Raw genomic sequence first — 12,867 nt, forward strand, 5'->3', positions numbered from 1 at the left:
CCTGGGAGGTGGAGGTGGCAGTAAACCAAGATTGCGCCACTACACTCCAGCCTGGGTAACAGGGCGAGACTCTGTCTCAAAAAAAAAAAAAAAGGTTTTTGCATTCTCCAGTTGAGTTTACCCTTTCCCCATGGAAGTGGTTCCAAAACCTAATTCAGAAGCAGAATCACCCTGGGGGGGATTTAAACATATTCCTGTGCCCAGCCCACACATAATGGGTCTTAATTTCTGGAGTGGAGCCTTGGAACCTTTGTTTGTTTTTTTGAGACGGGCTCTGTCACCACACTGGAGTGCAGCGGCGCAATCTCGGCTCACTGCCTCCCGGGTTCAGGCGATCCTCCTGCCTCAGCTTCCCGAGTAGCTATGACTACAGGTGTGCACCACCACCTCCAGCTAATTTTGGTATTTTTAGTAGAGACGGGGTTTCACCGTGTTGGCCAGAATAGTCTCATCTCGGTCTCTTGACCTCCTGTTCCGCTCGCCTCGGCCTCCCAAAGGGATTACAGGTGTGAGCCACGGCGCCCAGCTTGGAATCATTTTTTGTTTTTTTTTTTGTTTTTTTGGTTTTATTTTTTGTTTGTTTGTTTGTTTGAGATAGAGTTTTGCTCTTGTTGCCCAGGCTGGAGTGCAATGGCGCAATCTCGGCTCACTGCAACCTCCGCTTCCTGGGTTCAAGCAATTCTCCTGCCTCAGCCTCCGGAGTAGCTGGGATTACAGGCATGCGCCACCACGCCCGGCTAATTTTTGTATTTTTAGTAGAGATGGGGGGGGTCTCTCCAAGTTGGTCAGGCTGGTCTCAAACTCCCAGCCTCTGGTGATCCACCCACCTCGGCCTCCCCAAGTGCTGGGATTATAGGCGTGAGCCACCCCGCCCGGCCTTAGCCTGGAATCATTTTTGAAAGCTCCCTGGATGTTCCTGACAATCAGCTCAATTTAGAAATCTCTAGGGGGCGCAGTGGCTCACGCCTGTAATCCCAGCACTTTGGGAGGCTGAAGCGGGAGGATCACGAGGTCAGCGGGTCAAGATCAGCCTAGCCAACATGGTGAAACCTCATCTCTACTAAAAATACAAAAATTAGCCTGGCATGGTGGCGGGCACCTGTAATCCCAGCTACTCAGGAGGCTGAGGCAGGAGAATCGCTTGAATCCGGGAGGCAGAGGTTAAAGTGAGCCGAGACCACACCATTACACTCCGGCCTGGGCGACAGAGCGAGACTCTGTCTCAAAAGAAAAAAAAAAGAAAGAAATCTCAGGCCTACGGGTTAAAATTCAATTGCCTGGCCTTGCGCCAGATCACAGAGCTAGTAAGTGATAGATCTAGAATCCAGTCTTCTTCCAGATTCTGTATGCTTAACCGTCTGTGTGCTTACAGAATCTGCAGCAAGACTGTATACTGAGAAAGAAGATGTGTTTCTGACCTGAGTTTTATTTATTTTATATTTTTATTTTTATTTTTTTCAGTCTCACTCTGTCTCCCAGGCTGGAGTGCAGTGGCACAATCTCGGCTGACTGCAACCTCCACCCCCGCTGATTTCAAGTGATTCTCCTGCCTCAGCCTCCCAAATAGCTGGGACTACAGGTGCACACCATCACACCTGGCTAATTTTTGTAATTTTTGTAGAGATGGGTTTCACAATATTGGCCAGGCTGGTCTGGAACTCCTGATCTCAAGTGATCCGTCCACCTCGGCCTCCCAAAGTGCTGGGATTACAGGTGTGAGCCACCACACCCAGCCTCAAACCTGAGTATTATAGTCTGATGTCATGTGCTACCCCTTTAGAGGGCTACCATTTCTGATAGACTTTAATGAGTTGGCCAGGCATGGTGTCTCATGCTTGTAGTCCCAACATTTTAGAAGACTTGAGGCCAGAGGAGCACTTGAGCCCAGGAGTTGGAGACCAGCCTGGCAACATAGCAAGATCTCATCTCTATAAAAAACTGTAAGGCAGGCACAGCAGCTCATGCCTGTAATACCAGCACTTTGGTAGGCTGAGGTGGGAGGATCGCTTAAGCTTAGGAGTTCAACACCAGCCTGAGCAACATGGTGAAACCTTATCTCTACTAAAAATGCAAAAATTAGTCAGGCTTGGTGGCACATGCCTGTAGTTCTATTTACTTGGGAGGCTGAGGCAGGAGGATAGCTTGAGCCCGGGAGGTGGGGGTTGCAGTGAGCCAAGATCACACTACTTCACTCCAGTGGGGGCAACAAAGCAAGATTCTGTCTCAAAAAAAAAAAAAAAAAAAAGTTTAAAAAACTAGCCAGGCATGTACCTGTAGTCCTTGGGAGGCCGAGGTGGAAAAATTCCTTAAGTCCAGGTGTTTAAGGCTGCATTGAGCTATGATCGCACCACTGCACTCTAGCCTGGGCAACAGAGCAAGATGAAAAAAAAAAAAAGTTCATTTAGCTCACTGTCAGCCTTGGCACAAGACAGTTACCTTTAACCAGACTTAGAAGATAGCTAATGATTCCAGACATTGTTTGCTTTCTCCAGGCTAATACTAATGATTCTAACATGCTTCTTTTCTACAAAATGTCTAAGAGGAATATTTAGCCTGCTTGGAAAGGAAACGAGCTTGAAATTAAAATTTGATATGCACTTGTAATCAATTTGTCTAAGAAACTGTTAGTTTGTTTGTTTTTTGAGACGGAGTCTCACTCTGTTGCCCAAGCTGGAGTGCAGTGGTGTGATCTCGGCTCACTGCAAGCTCCGCCTCCCAGGTTCACTCCATTCTCCTGCCTCAGCTTCCCAGGCTCCTGCCACCACGCCCGGCTAATTTTTTTGTATTTTTAGTAGAGACAGGGTTTCACCTTGTTAGCCAGGATGGTCTCGATCTCCTGACCTCATGATCCACCCAACTCGGCCTCCCAAAGTGCTGGGATTACAGGTGTGAGCCACCGTGCCCAGCTGAAACTGTTTTAACAATATCCTTTGTTTCCAACCATGTACATGTATTAACTATTCATGATAAATTCTTTTTTTAATTTATTTATTTTTTTGAGACAGGGTCTAACTGTTGCCCAGGCTAGATTGCGGTGGTATGATCAGAGCTCACTGAAGCCTCCACTTCCCCAGGCTCAGGTGACTCTCTCACCTCAGCCTCCCAAGTAGCTGAAACTACAGGTGCAGCCCACCATGCCCCACTAATTTTTATATTTTTATAAGAGACAGGGTTTCACCATGTTAAGACTGGTCTTGAACTCCTGGACTCAAGCAATCCACCTGCCTAGGCCCTTCCAAAGTGGGATTACAGGAGTGAGCCACTGAGCCTGGCTGATAAATTCTTATTTAAAGTAGATCAGGCCAGGGCCGGGCACAGTGGCTCACCCCTGTAACCCAAGCACTTTAGGAGGCCAAGGCAGGTGGATCATTTGAGGTCATGAGTTCAAGACCAGCCTGGCCAACACGGTGAAACCTCATTTCTACGGAAATTACAAAAATTAGGCCGGGTGCAGTGGCTCAGGCCTGTAATCCCAGCACTTTGGGAGGCTGAGGCGGGTGGATCACGAGGTTAGGAGTTCAAGACCAGTCTGGCCAAGATGGTGAAACCCTGTCTCTACTAAAAATACAAAAATTAGCCAGATGCAGTGGCAGGTGCCTGTAATCCCAGCTACTGGGGACGCTGAGGCAGGAGAATCACTTTAAACCCAGGTGGCAGAGGTTGCAGTGAGCTGAGATTGCTCCACTGCACTCCAGCCTGGACAACAGAGTGAGACTCGGTCTCAAAAAAAAAATTAGTTGGTGTGGTGGTGCATGCCTGTAATCCCAACTACTTGAGAGGCTGAGGCAGGAGAATCACTTGAACCCAGGAGGCAGAGGTTGCAGTGAGCTGAGAACAGAGTGAGACTCCATCTCAAAAATAAATAAATAAACACTTTTTTCTTTTTTCTTTTTTTGAGACACAGTTTTGCTGTTGTTGCCCAGGCTGGAGTGCAATGGCATGATCTCGGCTCACTGCAACCTCTGCTTCCGGGGTTCAAGCAATTCTCCTGCCTCAGCCTCCCGAGTACCTGGGATTAGAGGCATGCACCATCACGCCGGCCTTTTTTTTCGAGACGGAGTTTCCCTCCTATTACTCAGGCTGGAGTGGAATGGCATGATCTCCAGTCACTGCAATCTCCGCCTCCTGGGTTCAAGCGATTCTCCAGCCGCAGCCTCCTGAGTAGCTGGGATTACAGGTGTGAACTACCATGCCCGGCCTCCTGCCTGGAATTTTCTATTCTCCCACAACTACCCTGTATTATTCATGTCTCAGTTGTCTTACAGATATTTTATTTTATTTAATTAATTAGTTAATTAATTAATTTTTTTTTTTTTTTTTGGAGACGGAGTCTCACTCTGTCGCCCAGGCTGGAGAGCAGTGGCGCGATCTCGGCTCACTGCAAGCTCCGCCTCCCGGGTTCACGCCATTCTCCTGCCTCAGCCTCTCCGAGTAGCTGGGACTACAGGCGCCCGCCACCACGCCCGGCTAATTTTTTGTATTTTTAGTAGAGACGGGGTTTCACCGTGGTCTCGATCTCCTGACCTCGTGATCCGCCCGCCTCGGCCTCCCAAAGTGCTGGGATTACAAGCGTGAGCCACCGCGCCCGGCCCACAGATATTTTATATACTTTCCACTCCCACATGGGAAACTGAATTTCTGAAAATAAGAGGAATTTTGCAAAAATATAACTGGAAGACATAGCATGATTGATAGAATCCAGTAAAATTATCACCTCAACATGGCTGGGTTTTTTTTTTTTTGAGATGGAGTCTCGCTCTGTCACCCAGGCTGGAGTGAAGTGGCTCAGTCTCAGTCCACTGCAACCTCCACCTCCCAGGTTCAAGCTATTCTCCTGCCTCAGCCTCCCAAGTAGCTGGGACTACAGGCTCATACCACCACGCCTGGCTTATTTTTGTATTTTTTTAGTAAAGATGGGGTTTTGCCATGTTGGCCAGGCTGGTCTCGAAATCCTGACCTCAGGTGATCCGCCCGCCTCAGCCTCCCAAAGTGCTAGGATTACAGGCATCAGGCATGCGCAACCCCACTTGGCCTAAATAATCTTTTGTGTGTGTGTGAGTTTGTTTTTTTTTTTTTTTTTAAGACAAGAGTTTCGCTCTCGTTGCCCAAGCTGGAGTGCAATGGTGCAATCTCGGCTCACTACAACCTCCACCTCCCAGGTTCAAGCGATTCTCCTGCCTCAGCCTCCCGAGTAGCTGGGATTACAGGAGGGTGCCACCACATCCAGCTAATTTTTTGTATTTTTAGTAGAAACGGGGTTTCACCATGTTAGCCAGGAGTTCAAAACCAGCTGGCCAACATGGCGAAACCCTATCTCTACTAAAAATACAAAAATTAGCCAGGCTTGGTGGTGCTCACCTGTAGTCCCAGCTACTCGGGAGGCTGAGGCAGGAGAATCGCTTGAACCTGGGAGGCGGAGGTTGCAGTGAGCTGAGATTTCGCCACTGCACTCCAGCCTGGGTGACAGAGCAAGACTCTGTCTCAAAAACAAAAACAAAAAACAAAAAACAAAACCCAGCTTTATGGAGATATAATTCACATGCCATACAATCCACCCATTTAAAGTGTACAATTCAATAGCTTTTAGTATATTAATAGAGTTGCATAATCATCACTGCAATCTAATTTTAGAAGTTTGTCACTCCAGAAAGAAACCTCATACTCATTAGCAGTCACTCTTCATGTCCTCCTCCCCAGCCCTTGACAACCACTAATCTACTTTCTGTCTCTATAGATTTGTCTCTTCTGGACATTTCATATAAATGGAATCATACAATATAGGGTCTTTAGTGACTGGCTTTTTTCATTTAGCATATTTTTAACATTAATCCATGTTGTAGCATGTATCAGTACTTCACATCTTTTTATTACTAAATATTTCACTGTATGGCTATATTTTATTTATCTCTTCATCATTTGGTAGGCATTTGGGTTATTTCCACTCTTTGGCCATTATGAATAATGCTGCTGTGAACATTTGTGTACAAGTTTGTATGCGGACATGTTTTTATTGCCCTTAGATGTATACCTTGAAGTGGAATTGCTGGCTCATAGTTTTAACCTTTTTTTTTTTTAGACGGAGTTTCACTTGTTGCCCAGGCTGGAGTGCAATGGCAAGATCTCGGCTCACCACAACTTCTACCTCCCAGGTTCAAGCGATTCTCCTGCCTCAGCCTTCCAAGTAGCTGGGATTACAGGCATGTGCCACCATGCCCAGCTAATTTTGTATTTTTAGTAGAATAGAGTTTCTCCATGTTGGTCAGGCTGGTCTGGAACTTCTCGACCTCAGGTGATCCGCCTGCCTTGGCCTCCCAAAGTGCTGGGATGTGAGCCACCGGGCCCCAGCCTTTTAACATATGTTTAACTGTAATACTTATGTTAAACTACAACCCATATGATTATGTTTAACATTTTGAGTAACTGCCAAAATATTTTCCAAAACAATTGCAACATTTTACTTTCTCATCAGCAATGTATGAGGGTTCCAACTTCTCCAAAGTCTCACCAATGCTTGTTATTATATTGTGTTCTTGATTATTGCTATCCTAGTGTGTGGAAAATGGTATCTTATTGTGTTTTGATTTGCATTTCCCGAATGACTAATAATGTTGAGTATCTTTTTATGTTCTCTGTATTTTCTTGGAGAAATTATTTCCATTTATTCCTGCCCTCCCCCTGCACCAGCTGGTGTTGAAACTGATTTATTTATTTATTTATTTATTTATCGTATAAATTTTGTTTTGTTTTGTTTTTGAGACTGAGTCTTGCTCTGTCATGTAGGCTGGAGTGCAGTGGCACAATCTCGGTTCACTGCAACCTCTGCCTTCTGGGTTCAAGCAATTCTCCTACTTCAGCCTCCTGAGTAGTTAGGATTACAGGCGTGTACCACCACGCCCAGCTAATTTTTGTATTTTAGTAGAGATGGGGTTTCACCATGTTGGCCAGGCTGGTCTCAAACTCCTGACCTCAAGTGATCCGCCTGCCTTGGCCTCCCAAAGTGTTGGGATTACAGGCGTGAGCCACTGCACCCAGCCAAGAAATTATTTTCAAAACTTATACTTGATAATAGGCTTGTGTATCCAGAACATATACATCTTACATCTTAATGATACGAAGATAAAGAACTCAATTTAAAAATGGACAAAGCGGCTGGGCACGGTGGCTTACCCCTGTAATCCCAGCACTTTGGGAGTCCGAGGCGGGCGGATCACTGGAGGTCAGGCACTTGAGACCAGCCTGACCAACATGGTAAAAACCCCATCTCTACTAAAAAAATACAAAAAATTAGCCAGCTGTGGTGGTGGGTGCCTGTAATCCCAGCTACTTGGGAGACTGAAGCAGGAGAATGGCTTGAACACAGGATGCGGAGAACGCAGTGAGCCAAGATCGCGCCACTGCACTCCAGCCTGGAAAGAGCGAGACCCTGTCTCCAAATAAATAAAATAAAATAAAAAGTAAAAATGGACAAAGGGTCTGAATTTTTTTTTTTCTGAGATAGAGGTTCGCTCTTATTGCCCAGGCTGGAGTGTAATGGGCAATCTCAGCTCATCGCAACCTCTGCCTTCTGAGTTCAAGCAATTCTTCTGCCTCAGCCTCCTGAGTAGCTGAGATTACAGGCATGTGCCACCACGTCCTGCTAATTTTGTATTTTTAGTAGAGACGGGGTTTCTCCATGTTGGTCAGGCTAGTCTCGCACTCCCAACCTCAGGTGATCCACCCACCTCGGCCTCCCAAAGTGCTGGGATTACAGGCATGAGCCACCGCGCCCGGCCATTAAGTCATTTTTTGAGAAAGCTGTTTGGTTGGTTGACATGGGGAACGGAAACTCTGTAGGTTGAACAGTTCATTCTGAAAGCAGAATGGGCTAGTTCCCTTTTAAAGTTTGATAAGAAAGGGGCCGGGCATAGTGGCTCATGCCTGTAATCTCAGCTCTTTGGGAGGCTGAGTGGGTGGATCACCTGAGGTCAGGATTTCAAGACCAGCCTGGCCAACATGGTGAAACCCCATCTCAACTAAAATACAAAAAAAATGGCCAGACGTGGTGGTGGGTTCCTGTAGTCCCAGTTACTTGGGAGGCTGAGGTAGGAGGGTGGCTTAAGCCTGGGAGGCAGAGTGGTACAGAATGGCTGGGCTACTGGCCAAACCCCACCCCTAAGTCCTGGAACCATGGCCCTAAGTGAAAACAGCTGACCCCATTTTTCTGCTCAAATGTTACCTTGTTGGCCTGCCATGCCCCTATCCTGTGCCCATAATGACTTCAGCTGGCAGAGCAACATAAGTGGCTGAGCAGCGAGCAGAGAAGCTACTGAGTGTCAGAGACTGCAGACAGACGCAGCTAACTTCGGAGGGTACCTCCTGCACCATCTCCATTCCAGCTGCCATCCCACTGAGGGCCATTCCCATCACCCAGTAAAATCCTCCGCATACACTACCCCTTCAGTCCATTCCTTTGTCCTGATTCTTCCTGGACGCCAGACAAGAATCCAGGTGCCAAGAGGGCAGGGGCTTGGACGCTGCTGCCAGGGCCGTACATAGCCTGCTCCCGCCAGAGAGGATCGACCAACCAGTTCCAGCATTCGTTCACTCTGGTTCCCACACTGCTTGCTCACACATTTCCTCTTCCAAAAAGTGGCCAGCAGTGGGCTGAAAGGAGCCACTCCAGTTCCAGCCCACGAAGGGGGTCAAGGTCAAGGGAATTATCCCATCTCAGGAGGTTGCCATGAGCCAAGATTGCGCCACTGCACTCCAGCCTGGGCGACAGGCTGAGACCCCATTTCAAAAATAAATAAAAAATAAAGTTTGATAAGAAGGAAAAAGAGAGATGGGAATGGTAGCTTGTTAGAAGGCTAAGATCAGTGGGAATTTTTATTTATTTTTATTTTTTTAGAGATTGGGCATCTTGTCATGTTGCTCAGCTGGTCTTGAACTCCTGGCCTCAAGCAGTCCTCTCGCTTCAGCCTCCCAAAGTGCTAGGATTACAGACTTGAGCTGCCACACCCCGCCTTCAGTGGAAATTTTTTTTTTTTTTTTGAGACGGAGTCTTGCTGTCACCCAGGCTGGAGTGTGATGGCACGATCTCAGCTCAACGCAACCTCCACCTCCCAGGTTCAAGCAATTCTCCTGCCTCTGCCTCCTGAGTAGCTGGGATTACAGGCATGCACCACCATGCCCAGCTAATCTTTTGTATTTTTAGTAGAGACGGGGTTTCTCCATGTTGGTCAGGCTGGTCTCAAACTCCCGAGCTCAGGTGATCCGCCTGCCTTGGCCTCTGAAGTGCTGGGACTACAGGCATGAGCCACAGCACCCAGCCTTCAGTGGGAATTTTTAATGAGGCAGGGGGAACATGTCTTAGGATGGTAGGAAAGAATTGGGAAAGTGTATCTACCAAAAGTGCTGTTAGTGTTGATAGTAGAAAAACATGAGGTTAAAGTGGTGAAAGGATTTGTAAAAGAAGATCTGCTAGGCCTTGACTAAGCAGAGGGTTTCCCAAGCCTAAGAAAGAACATAAGCAAAGGCAGGACAGAACCCAAGTCAAGGTATAAAAGGACAGAGGGGCCAGGCACAGTGGCTCACGCCTGTAATCCCAATACTTCGGTATTGCATCCTCCAAGGTAGATAGAACCCAAGTCAAGGTATAGAAGGACAGAGGGCCCAGGCACAGTGGCTCACACCTGTAATCCTAACACTTCGGTATTGCATCCTCCAAGGTAGGAGGATGTTTGCGTCCTGGCGTTCGAGACTGGCCTGGGCAACACAGTGAGACCCTGTCTCTACAAAAAAATTATAAAATTATTTCAGCCTGGCCAACATGGTGAAACCCTATCTCTACTAAAAATACAACAAATTAGCTGGGTGTGGTGGTGGGTGCCTATAATCCCAGCTACTCAGGAGGCCGAGGCTCAAGAATTGCTTGAACCCAGAAGGCAGAGGTTGCAGTGAGCCAAGATTGCACCACTGCACTCCAGCCTGGGCTACAGAGCAAGGCTCTGACTCAAAAAAATAATAATTTAAAAAATTAGCCAGGTGCAGTGGTGCACACCTGTGGTCCTATATATACTCAGAAGGCTGAGGCGGGAGGATCACTTCAGCCCTGGAGGTAGAGGTTACAGTGAGCTGTGTTTGTGCCACTGCACTCCAGACTGGGAAGAGAGCAAGACCCTGTTCAGGGAAAAAAAAGAAAAAAAAAAGAAGGGAAGAAAGGAAGAAAGGGAGGGAGGGACGGAGGGAGGAAGGAAGGAGGAAGAACAGGAACATTTGAGGAATGGGAAGGGAAATCTTAAATGCAGGAAAACTTGATGTATTGGAGATACAGTGAGAAATAAGGTAGATTGTGACTAGATTTTAGTTATTCTGGGAATTACGTTGGGAAAGGATTGAGAGTGGGGAGAATTTGGTATTGGGAAAGTCAGAAATTAAATTAATCCAGGCATGTGATAAAGCTCTGGAGCAGGGTATTGGCAATGGGAGGGGAGAGGAATCAGCAGCCAAGGGAGGCCAAGCAGAGCAACCACAGCTGGATGGCCACAGTGTCACGTAGGGCAGAGATGACCAAGGGCTGGGATGCCACCACTGCAACATGCCTATAACTGCCATTGGTCAAATGCCACCACTGCCCATGGGTGTTTTCTCAACTGTTCTTACTTCTTTCCATCACAAGACTGCAAGTCCTGTGTGGGGGTGCCTGTGCCCTGGATGCTGAGAACTATGAGAGATCTCTGCCCTTAAACTTCTGAAGAGGGAGGTAGAGACCTCGCTCTCACAAAACATGCAGATAATTCTTCCCAAATTGCGGAGGAGATGGGATGCCAGACAGCCAAAAGGAGAAAAGGTGCTCACTACAGGGCCAGACTGAAAGGCTTTATATATGCCCCTCTGGCAGGGGAAAGGGGTACACCTTGTGTTGTAAAAAAGTGCTGTGATCAACTTTAGGCAAATAATCCTGGGAGCAATATGAGGTTTGGGCTGGAGAGGGAATACATTGTTGATAAAGAGACCAGGGAAAGTGTGTAAGAGAAGGCAGTTTAGAGGAGCATTTATTTCTCAGGGAGAATCACAGGGTCTAGCGACTAAACAATGGAGGAAGTAAAAGAGAAGGAATTTGGGACTTGGTTCATGGCAATGCCATCAATTGATTCTGAGAATACAAGCTATAAAATACGTTTGTGGATGAAGATGATTAAATCATTAAAAACTAGTTATGTGAAATATACATACTTTACTATAGATCTCAGGAAAAAAGAACAGAAATGGAGATGGTGCTTCTGTTCTCATTGAGCCTCACAGAAGATAACAAAGGCAAGAGAATGGATGAAATCCTCCAGGAAGAAAAAGGGAGAAAAAATAGAACTAAGGACAAATTCTGGGAACATCAGTATTACAGAATCAGTAGAAGAGGAAAAAAATCAGGAGAGATTCATGCCAGTGAAGCCAAAGGAAAAAAAAGAAAACACACTAGGGTAGAGAATGGGGAAGTCATCATGGCGATAAGCTGCAGAGAAAGCAAATGATTCAACACCGGGGGAAGAGGATCACTAGCAATTAGCAGGTCAGTGTTGACCTTAGCGAAAGTAGCTTCACAAGAGACAGGAGAGAGTCTAGAAGGCAATGGGTTGAAGAGTGTGCCAGTTATTAATTTATTGCCTCTTAGTTTCAAATTCAGGCCAGGCGAATCACCTGAGGTCAGGAGTTCAAGACCAGCCTGGGCCAACAAGATGAAACCCCATCTCTACCAAAAAAAAAAAAAAAAAAAATTAGCCAAGTGTAGTGGTGGGTGCCTATAATCTCAGCTACTTGGGAGGCTGAGGCAGGAGAATCACTTGAACCTGGGAGGTGGAGGTTGCAGTGAGCTGAGATCGTGCCATTGCACTCCAGCCTGGAAGACGAGAGTGAAAACTCCATCTCAAAAAACACACACACACACACACACACAAAACTAAAAAACAAATTCACCCTTTGCACCTCTCTGTGAAAATGAATCTGAAGCTCTGTCAGCAGAGGGTGCTAGAGAGGCACTGAAAAGGAAGGTTTTGTTTCCTAGCTCTGGTGTCCTGGTTTGACAGGCTCCTGCAGCATCCAGGGCTGCTCCATCATCTGGCTCTTGCAGCATGGGGTGGCTTCTCCCGGATGCTTCTGGGCCTGCAGTGGACAGCAGCCAGCAGCCTCCCTGAGCATCTGTCCCATACCCCACCTGCTGGGGCAATATTATAGGCTGCTTTCCGTGTCTGCTGAGACACCTACCTAGGAATAGCTTTCCCCCAGCATCCTAGAGCAGGGGTCAGCAAACATTTCCAATAAACATTTTAGACTCTGTGGGCCATTGGGTCTGTCACAACTACAACTGACCCTGAACATGGGTTTGAATTGTGCGGGTACATTTAAACACATTTTATTCAATAAAAGTTACACCCAGTGTGCACCTGCCCTTCTACCTCCTCTACCTCTTCTGCCTCTGCCACCCGGAGAGAGCAAGAACCACCCTTCCTCTTCCTCCTCCTCAGCCTACTCAAAGTGAAAACTATGAGGATCAAGACCTTTATGATGATCCACTTCCACTTAATAAAGAGTAAATAGGGCCAGGCACGGTGGCTCACGCATGTAATCCCAGAACTTTGGGAGACCAAGGTGGGTGGATCATTTGAGGTCAGGAGTTCGAGATCAGCCTGGCCAACATGGCGAAACTCCGTCTCTACTACAAATGCAAAAATAAGCCGGGCACGGTGGTGCACATCTGTAGTCCCAGCTACTTGGGAAGCTGAGGCAGGAGAATTGCTTGAACCCGGGAGGCAGAAGTTGCAGTGAGCCGAGATCGTGCCACTGCACTCCAGCCTGGGCAACAGAGTAAGGCTCTGTCTCACCAAAAAAAAAAAA

This window comes from Hylobates moloch, unplaced genomic scaffold (assembly GCF_009828535.3).
Source record: "Hylobates moloch isolate HMO894 unplaced genomic scaffold, HMol_V3 SCAFFOLD_15, whole genome shotgun sequence".
NCBI classification, from domain to species: domain Eukaryota; kingdom Metazoa; phylum Chordata; class Mammalia; order Primates; family Hylobatidae; genus Hylobates; species Hylobates moloch.